The following is a 13,347-nucleotide window of genomic DNA, read 5'->3' on the forward strand; positions in this document are numbered from 1 at the left end:
ATAATTTTCGGACCAAACCTCGAAGCTATTCTGCGATGTTTCCATCACTCATTCCCTTTGATATATGACCTAGCGGTAGACAAGAATGATTCCAAGCTATAAATTCAAAAGTTTCGAAACAAGAAGAATTGATTTATCGATACCTGTAACGGATCGTTATATCAATACTTATATCACGCACCACTGTTCAGTATGCGCTGAGATGTCCATCACTTATATTCACTTACAGGTAGCATGACTTCTTGGGCACGCACACGTCGCCGTTGATGTCTATATTGGAAATGGATTGAAATTTCAAGCGGAAGTAATATTTTAGTATACCGTATATATAGGGTTATTGGTAATTCGACCTATTCCTGGAAAGGGGCAATACTAGAGTACATTTGCAACAAATTTGACCCTATGCACCGGTGGTCGGGAATCAATGGGTTTCGAGTTAATGCAGTTTGTAGATTTTCGTGACATATTCCGACTTGCTACCAAAAACCCTACTAATTGTGAAAAAACTACTACAGGCTGGGCACTTAATCGACACGTTGCTAACAGCTGACGAATGAGTGACTACTGGGGAAAAACTCATGCCCAAAATTCATATACCTACAGAAATAAACAGTCATTGGAGCACACGTCATGAAGACATTTGGAAATTATCGTTTAAATCGAAGAGGATTACTCAAATTAATGATAACACACTTAGCGTAAAAATTACGGAAAAGCCTTCCTCGTTTCATAAGCTCTCCAAAAAGATAAAAATGTTGTCAACTGTCACACGGGTTGGGGGGAAAATATGAATAAAAAGCGGAGAAGGCGCGTTGTAGACTCCCATCATCTGACAAGAATTCTGTGGACGGACGAATCCAAATTCGACCGCGATGGTATTATGAATTTTCATAATGCGCATTTTTGGGCCCCTAAGGGTCATGACCCCAGAAAATCTAAAGAAAATCTTCACCAGAGAAAATTCTCACTAAATAGGAATCATCCACAATCATGTGATCTGCCACAAAACCTAAACGGCATTACCTACGAAAACTAAGGGAAGAATTGACGACGCTGCTGGAGGATGTGCCGCCCGCCACAAGAAGGGGTATGATTTACCAACATGGTGGCTGCCCAGCCCACTATTTCCGGGGTGTGCGACAGTGGGTGGACGACAATTATCGTTTAACTGTAAAATATTTTTGTAATGTTACAGTGATAAAACCGTAAAATCTACTTTTGGTTCACCATACGGTCGTATAAAGTGAGACTTAAAAATGGTAATACAAACTTATAATTTTCAAACACATACATGACAAATTTACAATGCATTGTTGAACTTCTGTACATCGGTTATTATAAGTGCAGAATGACGCAACATGTAAAATAATTTAAGTAAAAGCACTTAAGCGTTTATATTCAAATAACTAATTTATACTACCACTACCATTGGAGTTAAAATATACGAAGGTTACAGGAAAAGTCATGGCAATATTTAGTTTTCGCGAGAATGCAGGACCAACACGAAAATCCGAAATATACAAATGGAAGGGGGCCATGTATAGTATTTGGAATGTATGAACAGTGCAGTTCAAGTGTATCAGGTGTGGGATAGGCAATCGAGAAAACATCCTAAAAGATCGTGCCACATGTGTTTACAAGTCTGAAAGCACAGGAATATTACAGGAACAAAGAGAATCATACGGCGGTATGACACTCTTCTCCCACAGTTTTCACCAACTTCCCGGGTCATTTTCTGGCATTTCTTTCCGAATAACGGATATTTTGTAAACGAACGCTGTTCACGCCATGGCACGACGGTTGAGTTAACAATGAACGCTCACAATTCATTTGTTTCCATGCATGCAGTTCTCTCCAATGGTAGCATTCCATTGCCACTGCCCTCTGTACAATAACCGTTCATCACACGCCATCTAGTGATGTTTTCACATACTACAGGTGTCATGTTCTCAGGGACATACGATCTTATTGTGGTACCATCATTTAACGTTGAGAAAAAATACAGTTGCCATTATTTTTGCTGTAACCCTCGTACAAAACAGTTATATTGCCTGTAGTATTACATGGATGCAAAACTTGGTCCATTAGATTAAAAGAAGAACATAAATTTGAAAATAAAACCCTCAGAAAAATAATTGGACCCGAAAGGGCTGAGGAGACAGCTACGTGGAGAAGGTTATATAATTTAGAATAATAATAATAATGTATTAGAATAATTGAATCAAGAAGACTTAGGTTACAGCGCCTTGAATAACGTAGTGTGGAAAACGACCCAAGAAACTGGTTTCCCGAGACGATGACAAGTAGATGGCAGTCCGATCGACCCAGGTGCTAATTTTGTTATGAAAGTAATTCGGCTTAGTTAGTTTTTGGAATATATTGTGTAGATTTGTTTCTCCTGAAAGGCGGTAAGTGAATTCATGGAAACAGTTATATTTGTGGAGTGATTTGCAGTCACGGAATGGCATTAATTTGGAAAGAGAAGTAAAATAAAATTAATAAATAAAAGGCATGCGTAACACAAGAAGAGACATCGCAATGTGATTCCGGACGTCAGGTCTTGGACTGTGTATTAGAGTTTATTTTTCTATGTTATTAGAATATAAATAATATCCTGAGAGATATTTCATACCGAGGCGACAAACCACAAATGTCGCTTGAAAGTGAGCAGTCGGAAATCAATGCAGCCTTTCGAACCGTAGGGACAAAAGCTCTGACTGCACCGTTTCCTCAAGGAGATTTACACCAAAGCGACACGCGACAAACGAGACGAGGATTTCACACCAAAGCGAGACGGGTCATTCGGTCCAAGGCAACTTTCACACCGAAGCGACACATGTTGCTTGGAAAGGAGCCAATCAAGAGCAACATTTCACATCGTAGCGGCATGACGGGAAGCACAGGCCAGCGTTCGGTTGGTGAAATCCTCAAGCGATAAGTGTCGCGTGCCGCTTGTCGCTTTGGTGCGCAATCTCACTAAAGCAAGACACTCATTGCATCGCGCATGCGTGAACAACAAATCACGACAACATGTTGCAAGCTATTGAGGAAATGGCCCAGTTTGAGCGACGCACAAGCAACAAAGCGACACGTGTGGCTGATCGTGTCGCCTAGATCTGTTGTTGTAATGTGCAGTTTATCGTGTCGCCTATCTGTTGTTCGCAAGCAACGCTTGCTAATAGACTGAAGGCACCATGTCGCCTGTCACTTAGTTGGGAACTCCCCCTGCAGCGCGTCGGTTCGGTCTCAGCACCCTTCCTTTAAGGAGCTTTCCGACAGAAGTAACAAGTAGCAAGCGAATACGCCATATACGTCGTTTGCTGTTTGGACCCTCATGTGCAATGAATGCTATTTTACAGTCTGGAAGTGTGTGTCACTAGTGTGACAGTGTGAACATCCCGTGTCGCTTGTTCCATTGGTTTGAAAGTTGCCTTACACTCATGTCGATGGCACTAAGAAAGTTTTGTGGGGTTCCCCTTGTCGTTTCATGCAATCAGCATTATCATCATCGCCGCGATTAGTTTAAAGTGGAAGAAAAGAGACAGTAAATATCCAAAATACAAATGCTTTAGTGTGTATATCTTTAAAAGAAATGATGATGATGATAATAATAAACCTAATTCATACACAAAAATTTAGTTGCCAAGAAAATTCCACGCGTATTTTTTCTCCCGTATTATTAACGAAAGTATGACGATGACAGGACGTGGTCGACTGTCTAGAATGTTCGTTAATATCTTCGCGACCACTGTACCAAATATCATAGCAATTATCACATTCATAGAATTGCTTCATGTAAAAGAATCAGACGTTGCAGCGAAAACTCCATTTACTTCCATTATAAGCAGTCGAACACCAAGCACCGGGGTCAACACCAGCGCCTCTAGCGGATCATTTTCGAGTGGAACCAGCCAGAGAGCGCAGAAGCATGCCGTTTTCCACACTACGTTATTCTAGGCGCTGTACTTATGTGGGCAGGCCATGAGGCAAGAATGGGAGAGGAAAGAAGAGTTTACAGGATTCTTGTTGAGAAACATGATGGTAAGAAACTTGTAGGGAGGCCAAGACTAAGATCGAGGGATAACGTTGAGATCAGTGGCGTGCCCAGGATTTTCGAAAGGGAGGGGTTGCGTATACTTTTTCTGCTAGTCAGCTCTTATTTTTCCATCTTTTCCTACCTTTGACGTTCTTTTTTTTTAGGAATACTGGGTCAAAAGGGGGGTTATAACACCCACCAATCCCCTTTGGGCACGCCACTGGTTGAGATGGACCTGAAAGACATCAGTAAGGGTGGGGAACATGGATAGGAGCACATGGAAGGCTTGTGTTGCTGCAGTCATCCACCTTCGGGTTTGAGAATGCTATAGAGAGAATGCTACCATTGGAGAGAACTGCATGCATGGAAACAAATGAATCTTGAGCGTTCATTACCCTGTGCTCATGGCATCGTTTGATGCTGGTTCTGTATTTAGTGTTTTGGCTAGAGGTGACTTCGCCGTAAAATTACTGGCAGATATTTTACAGTGGATGTTATTATCTCTTTCTCATTCCATTATCTTACTCTATGCACACACACACACAAACAAAAGTGAACTCCTACCCCACAAATCCCAGACCTTCTTACACAACCAATTTAGCGTTTGTATTCCACTTTAGGATTTAGTTTCAGCTACGACTAATTTATATATGCCAGGGTTAAGAACTTCCGCATTTTCAAAAGACACTGTAAAACATGACTGTAATTTTACTGTCAAATCAAGGCCATCTAGGATGTTAGTGATGTCACCATTAAATTACAGTTGCAACCGTAAAAACACTAACTGCTGAAAGATAAGACTACATAACCATAAGGAACGAAACATCAGCGTTCTTCGCTTTTCCTTTGTTTGCATGCAGTGCCCTCCAGTGGTAGTTGAATAAACCTGTTGGTACTTCAATATAAACTTCTACGTAAATTATTTTACATTTTAGTATCAATCTGCGCCTCTCACAGTAACCTTAAACGTTTTATCACTGCCACGTTTTAAAATAGTTGTCGTGCAATTTAGAGATTGGGATTATTGTTTTAAAATTTATTTTATTAATGGTGTAAATACTGTAAAATAAACTTACGGTAAACAATCTGCAGTTTTTACAGTGCCATCATCGTAACGTTACTGATTTTTTTAAAGTGGAGTTACTGTAGGATTTAATGTTCAGGATTATATGTCTCAAAACTGAAATAATCGATTGATTGATTGAAATAAACATTTTGGGTGTGTCAGCATTTAGGCTATTTGCCCCGTCACGTTATATCGAGCCAAGCCTCTTACAATAGATGAAATTAACACGTATCCCTGAGGACTAAAACCCTTCTTACTTAGGTTAAAAGCTGAGGTTGTAAAAGGGCGCTCACGTCATATAAGGACAAACTACAGGACAACACATGGCCCTAAAGAGACGCTTTGGCATGCAACATTGCAATTACCGCGGAAGTGATTGATTGATTGATTTGGTGTTTTAAGTCCACTTTATGCACAGTGAAGCTAATCGGGACTGCTCTACAGTTTAAAGTGGGATCCGAATCACTGTGTGCCTCCACCAGGTATCGAACGCGGGACCCCTTGATTACAAGGTGACGACGCTACCATTGCACCATAGGGGAGGTCTTCCGGGGAAGTGAGATTGACTTTTAGGAACCTGCTGCGAGGGCAAGATCTTACACCCCGATTGAATTTATGTATAGTTTTTACCATCGATAAATTACGTGGTACTTTCATATCTGCAGTGGGTAGAAGTATAATAATCACATTATAGTCTATCCAGGGAATGTCTAGAGCAAGCTAACGAAAACAAGTAGTGACTCGGGAGGGCACGACCAATAAACGTTTGAGAGAGGAAGTGAGTGAATGAAGAGGGGAAATGTGGCTGCAGATACCAGCCGTTATCCGAATTATCTACCGTTATCCGCGACCTTGCTCCACAGATTCCTGAGACAGAGTATAGTCTCCATAGTGGTAAAGTCGTCGCCTTGTAACCAAGGGATTCCGGGTTCGATACACTAAGGAGGCACATAGTCGTTCTGACTTAATCTGTAGGTTCAATCGCTATTAATCCTTCTGTATATAAAGTGCACTTCAAACCAGGATTGTTGAAGGTCCAGCAATTTTAAATAGATTCAATTCCGGTCCCGGAGAGAAAAATCAGCAAGCATAAATGGGTTCTGTACCTTAAAAAAACTTATTATGTTGAAAGTATTTCAATTCGGTCCAGGAACCTTTCTTCTGGATCAATTTACATAGGGTCCAAGTTCCACATTGAAATGAAACAATATGCAACTTGGACCGAATTTAAATTGTGCGGGAAAACAGTTTCCGGTCTTGCAGCGGAAGCCAATAGAACTCATTATAATTTATGGGTTCTTTAGCCTTTAACAACCCTGCATGAAACAAAAACTCACTCAATAGTCTCGTTTTGAACAGTGTGTCTCACAGAACAATGAACGTCTGTTACTTGGCCATATCAGCCGTTCAACCGCACCCCTGAGCTTATCCAGATCGACCCTTCCTTATCCGCATGGCTCATCCACGTTGCGAAAAGCGACCATTCCGTTGAGGAAATTGCGGTAATCTCGACCTCAGACTACAATGCTCCCCTGCATACTGACGCGAGACTTAAAAAAAGAGAGGTGGTTCCAAGATTCGTTCCGACGCATTTTTAGGTCTGTCCCTTTTGCGTTCATCTGCCGCTTTCTCCCTTTCTTCGGTCGACTCCATCTTGCCTGGTGTCCGGACGTGAATGCCCCAGCTATCTCCCAGCGGAATTTCACGAGCAGCCTGACACAAAACCGGGACCTGAAGGAATCGAAAGGGGGAAGAAACACGGGAGAAAAAAGGGTTGTGTCCTTTCTTCTCTTTATCTCCCTCCATACCTTGGTTATCGCCCTTTTCTTTCAATGCTTGACCCGGCCAATCTCGATGTACCATTCTTCGATTCCCATGAAAAGACCTGGATTCCCGACGGCGAGAAGAAACAGGGTAATGTGGAGTTGTTTTGTGAAAGCGTAAGTGTTGCTAACCCTCTCTCCTTCTACCCAAAATCACGCAACATCAACCTTGAATCATAATGCAACGTTCTATTACACAATTCTCTAATATTCCATGCAATAATTTAGAAACACCCGATAGGGGAAATTAACCAAATTTCGCCTAGCAGCCTAATTTTGCCCACCAGAGTTTTTCAGCTAGTATGAGTTGTCAACAACTTCCATAGGTCTCAACGTTAGAATTATTGCGAGAGCAGTCAACCGTAAGATATTGTGTGTGTCCTTGGGCTTTTGACGTTGTTTTGATTTTCACTGGAAGATTTTACAGGTTCGAAAGTTTTATAAAAAACTATAGGAAAAGGTCGGGTCTATATTGTTACCTAGTAATATGATTTGTTAGTGAGAAATGTGCTGTAATATACAGTTTTTTTTTGTTGTCGGTTAAGAGCTGTTCTCTGATTTCGGGAGAGTCTCATTGCACGGCGACAAGTAGACCCAGATTTTGCCTACTTGAAGGATCCAAATTTCGCCCACCCGTTTCAAGTGGGTTTGGTGTACAAAATTCTATGTTTGGTTTCATGAGCATTGTTTTCCTGTCGCAGAAAAAGATGTACTTTTCACCTTCAAAAATTGCTTCAACAGATAGGCAGGGGTCTTAAAACAACACTTACGTAGATTATTTTCTGATTTCATGTTTTCAGCTCCCAGTGAAGCCTTGTCTTGTCATTCCAGTTTTGTCTTCCAGTTAAAACCAAATGCTTATGGTGTTATGGATTTCGAATTATTATATATTGCCTATTATTTGGATTCATTACTTGTTACTACAACGTATATGTAAGCTATGCAGTGGGCGAAATTTGGAGCCTGTTTTAAAAATGACTATTTTCACATTGCTTTTGGGAAAATACATTTTTCTCATATTGCTTGGCTGAAATTCCTGTTCATTTCTTGCGTAAACTTAGTTTAATGTTTGTCGTGCTGAGATCAATACTTACTTACTTGTCATGTGTAATGCAGTAGTTTTTGTGTGAAATAAAGTAAAAGTTGGGTAATTTCCCCTATGTAGTCCAGACTTCTCATGCATTACTTCCATCTCCATTGTACAGGGTTATTCAAAAATGTTTGTTTGGATTTCAATATTGTTTCTGGGCACGTCAGGAAACATATGTAATTTATAACCACGGTAATTGATGGGCACATTCTCAAGGTTTTATTTCGTAATTGGCAGTGTCCCGTAGTTACGTATTTGGCCGCTAGGTGGTAGGTTTTGAAATATTATTTTAAAAGAATTTGCGCCTGATCGAAATATAAACTACCGTTTAGAAGATCTTGCGCCTGACAGAAATATTAAGTACCACTTAACAGAACTTTCGCATGACGGAATTATTAACTACCGTTTAAAATAATTTGCACCTGACAGAAATATTAATAAATTCCGTTGAAGAGAATTTGCACCTGACGGAAATATTAAATATCGTTTAAAAGATCCTGCGCCTGACAGAAATATTAAAAAACTTTTGAAAGAATTTGCGCCTGACGTAAATACAGAGTATTAACTAATTTAAATGCACCAGTGTTCGACCGCTTAGTGACGAAAATCACAGTTTTTATTTTGTACTTTGGACATTTAAATTACGTTACTGAAATATGAAATTCCATCATAGAAATCAAACCTTCATTTAACATTTCAAGGAATTTATTTCTTGATTCATTGTAAATTGTGGCCATAACTTTTGTTTTTCGATCTTGCAGAAAATGCACCATTGTTCAACACCTCTACAAATGAACTGCGCTAGTAATCAACAACACCCCTTCTAGTTTCTTGAAAAATAATACAAGCCTTTTAAAAAGTGAAGAAAAGCGTTGCTACATGCATGAAAATGAAGATATAAAATACTGCTTCAAACAGAAAATCATAAATTTTAGGAACTTTTGAGGCTCTTGTATGCCAGAAACATTTCAAACGACGAAACTCCTAAAATGACAAAAAAAGAGTATGGAGTATGATATAGAAATAGAAATCATCTGTTTTCCTTTGGTGGCAGTCTCTACATGAAACGCTTCACTTTGTCGAAAAGCCTGCTGAGTAGCTCTTCCAGTGTGTCCGTCTATTGTACCGGAAGATAAGAAGCAAGTGAAAAGGAGTGTGGCTTATGAAATGTGCCTTCGGCAAAACAATAAATACTGAGATTAAAGATGGGAGAGCAATTGATCTATCGTGACGTTCTCCTGGAACTGGGGATCGAACTAGGGACCTTTAGATGTCCCACTGGGTGATGTAGCTCACTGATCATTCATCCTCTATATTGAGCGACTCGCTATTCATGGTAAGCGTGATGGTAAGAAGCGAGAGGTAATAATTACACACGTATGAATGGCAAAACACAACACTTGAGTTTAAACCCCTACAGACTGGATCAGCATGGCGTGTGGAAATACCCTCTCACCTGTGCGGAGATCGAGGTGTCGAACCACGGACTATTTAGAATGAGGTATCCGTTTATGGTGCCAGACTGAGAGCCCAGACTTCACTCCCTTCTCCTTCACTTTTAGCTCGTACTTCAGCTCCCCTTGACTGGTACTTTAGAACTGCCCCGTCCCCCGTTCTCCAAGACATTTATTCCAATTGAATTTACTTAATAATGCCGACTCAGTTACCTGTAGTCTCTTCGTTGATTCCCATTGTTTAAACCTGGTTGCAACGACGGCGATCAAGGTAGCTTAGCAATGTCTGACAAGAAATATATCCAGGTTGTGAGAAAAAATGAAAGAGGCGCGCTGGCATGGTTCAGATTAGGGGGATGGAAACAACTAAGAAAGATAAACGAAGTAGGGGAAACGATTTGTTCTTTGTGGGATGGGGAGGAGACGGACGAGCATATCCTACTGAACCACCCTTCTACACGTGACCTAAGGGACAAATGGATGAAAAACATAACAGGGAGGGAGGTGATAGAAGTGGTAGATGACAGAATAAAGATAAAGGAAGCTGGGCAGCAAGTGGGGAAATACCTGGGAGAAGTAAGAGAACGGCGGGGGAAAACTATTAGAGAAGGAGGCGAAATGAGTGATCATGCTCTAGACGAGCCATCTTTATAGTGTAAGTGTGTGTAAAGTAAAATGTATTCGTTTTTCGGTGAGAGTGTAGGAAAATAGAAGTGGGGCGAGGAAGAAGGAAGAAAGACTGGAAGAAGAACTGTCGAGGGAGGGGAAGAATATGTATATAGGGGACAAAGTAAGAGACAGAAAACTAAATGTAACAAAATATTGTAGAAAAATCAAAACTATGTAGTGCGTACAGCCTACGGCTCGCACAAAAAGAAAAAGAAATCAAATCAGAAAAGACATTCTTTAGATGTTTCTAATTATTCCCTCACTGGAAAGATGATGGCTAAATGCCTGGGGTTCAGAGTTCTTTGTACTTTACATTTCAGAGATTCTACAGATTGTTACGATATTACTGCTACACCCCGTATACCTCAGTGAACAGAACCAATTGTTTACTGCAATCTTCAGTCAGTTGGCTTTTGTGAAATACTCAGTGAAGTAGCTGTGTTTTCTACTCTCAAAGTGATGTTTTTAAAGTGAATTAATTGAAATGAATTGTTGTTATACTAATATGTGGTCTGTGGTTGATGAAAATGGTTGTTTAGTTCATTACGAATATTTATTTATTTATTTATTTACTTCTTCTTTTGGATGGCGAAGTTAAGGCACAAGCCTTTTCTTACACTTAACCATCTCTACTTTATATTTTACAAATTTAGTTGAAATATCTAACAGTTTACGAAATATAAAAGATCAAAATACCAAAGAAAATAAAAAAACACAAAAAACACAAAAAAGAAAGAAACACAAAAAGAAAAAAAACTCAAAAAGACAAAACACAAAAATACACATATATGCTGTAAGAAACGTAAAAAATGCACGTACAGCATGAACACACACATGAAAAAAATACTTAAAATACAGAAAAGTCGGTCGGTGCTTGTCCTGCAAATTTAGATCAAGAAAGGTTTCATTTTATTTTCTTTCCTTGTTTTCAGTACTGATAAGTTGCCTCCAGAAGATGCTTTCTTAATTTTGATTTGAAATTGCCGAGAGAAGAAGAGTTTCTTATGCCATTGGGGAGGTCGTTCCACGCTCTGGTGTCAGTGACCGTGAAGGAATTTCCGTAAAACGCTGTCTTGTGGGAGGGGATGGCGAGCAGCGAGTTGTTTCGTGAACGGGTAGCAAAGTTGTGTGCTGCGCTTAGGGGCTGAAATCGTGAAAATAGGTAAGGGTGTTCTCTTGAATGCATTATGTATAGCCTACATACATTTTTCGATATTATGATCTTGTATTTGTATCCTATTCCAGAAGGTAAGGTAAGGTAAAGATAAAGTCCCCCGTGCATGTAGCACCATGCCATGAAGGCACATTTAGGGGATGTGGGGATATGGCCCCACAGATTCTCGATCTAGGTCTTTTTGGAGGTCATGAGATCAGCATCACGCTAAGGCCGGCTCCCCCCTCCCAAGGTTGCCTCCAGGGAACCATTGATTTGAGGTTGGGTGAGTCCCAGAGCCGCTTTATGAAAGACAAGGCCAGAAAGATCCAACCTTAGATCACTCACGCCGGAAATATATGATTTCTTAAAAATTACGTAACTTGATATTAAAGTGATCAATTTTAGGTAATATATTATTTGTAGTCCAAAAATTATAAAATATATTAATATGAAGGCTTTAAAAACATTCAATAGGAACCCATTGCAGTCCCATTATGGAATTTTGCACACAAATAGCTAGTCAAGTCATGACTTTAAAATATATTTTTTTAAGAAAAAATAAGAGACAAAATTCAAATAGCAGTCATGTTGCATTTCAAATTAAATCTCACTAAAATCAGAAGACAGTAAGGCTAATCAGGACTGGACCTACAGTTTAAAGTAGGATTCGAACCATGTGTACCTCCACCGGGTATCGAACCTGGGACACCTTGATTACAAGGCAACGACGCTGCCACTGCGCCATCCGGGAGACCCCTAACATCCGAAGAGAATTACGCCAATGTGAGCTCTCTAGATCAAAAAAATTTTGATCTACAGCTGTTTCAAATTTTCAAAATGTTGTGAAATTTTGGAATGATTTTGCTTTTCTGAAGTACAATAACTCAATAACTAAGAGTAAAAAAAAATCTGAAATTTGGCAGTTTTTGTCAACTCTACTGGCACTACCACTGTACCAAATATAATCAATTTCTGAGATGTCAAGGTACAGACCATTGGTTTATTTGACATGGAATGATCAAAGTGTTATGTTGACTGCATGTTTATGTTGCAGAAATCATTCTGACACGAAATAATGCAAGCGCGAAACAATTCTCATTATGCAAGACTGTTTAATGTTGTTCATTGACGCCTGGAATTGCAAACCGTGTTCACTCAATTAATATGCATAAATATTTATTCAAGGAACCTGCACACATGGTAGAGCAGGAAACCAATTTCAGCTCTTGTGTAATTGTGGTTTTATCGACCAGGTCCAAATGACAACTGGGTAAATAACTTTCTTACACCGAAATGCAATATTTGTCTAAGGACTTGTAACTGACAGAAATATTACATCTTGTTGAAGATCGCGTGACATACAGAAGTGTTAAATCAATTTATGACATTAAAATTAGAGTAATAAGGAATGTAGTCACTTCAATTAGGATAGTGGCAAGGTTTACCCATAGGTGCTAACGTTTTAAACAGTCGGTGAACACAGAGTCCAAAATATCTCAAGGCTTACTGGGTTAACGAAAGGTTACACCAAATTAATTAATGTATTTATTATAAACAAAATATAAGAATGTCTGTCTTTTACCTGGAACTCTGACGTGCCTTTACCTGCACCACTTCTGGTCTCGAAGAGAAAAGTCTGGCAGGGAACGTCCAATTTATTCCTCGCAGTGAGGCGCCAGGGGGAGTATGGGGACCTAATTTTATTTAGGGCTTTGGTCGCTCCCTGTTAAAGAAAGTAGGAAGCATACGGTACACCCCAAGCCTTAGCTGAGAATTGGTCGTAGCCAATCGACACCCCCGGTCACTAACCGGTTTGATGCTCCTGACAAGTGGCCGCTAGATCAGGGAACAAAGGATACGGCGACAACACCGAGCGTTAGCTGGGAATTGGCAAGTTAATCGGTGCCAACTATGCAGGGACGGCAGGTTAGGAAGGAAGGTCCGGGTACTTCCCAGGCAGGTAGAGCCCGAGTACCTATCAGCCAAAGCGATTGGACCAGGTTGATAGGTTTTTGCTAGGCTTTTCTCCATCTTTCTTATCCCTCCTTACTTC

The sequence above is a fragment of the Lepisma saccharinum genome, chromosome 3 (assembly GCF_977018435.1).
Source record: "Lepisma saccharinum chromosome 3, izLepSacc3.1, whole genome shotgun sequence".
Classification (NCBI taxonomy): domain Eukaryota; kingdom Metazoa; phylum Arthropoda; class Insecta; order Zygentoma; family Lepismatidae; genus Lepisma; species Lepisma saccharinum.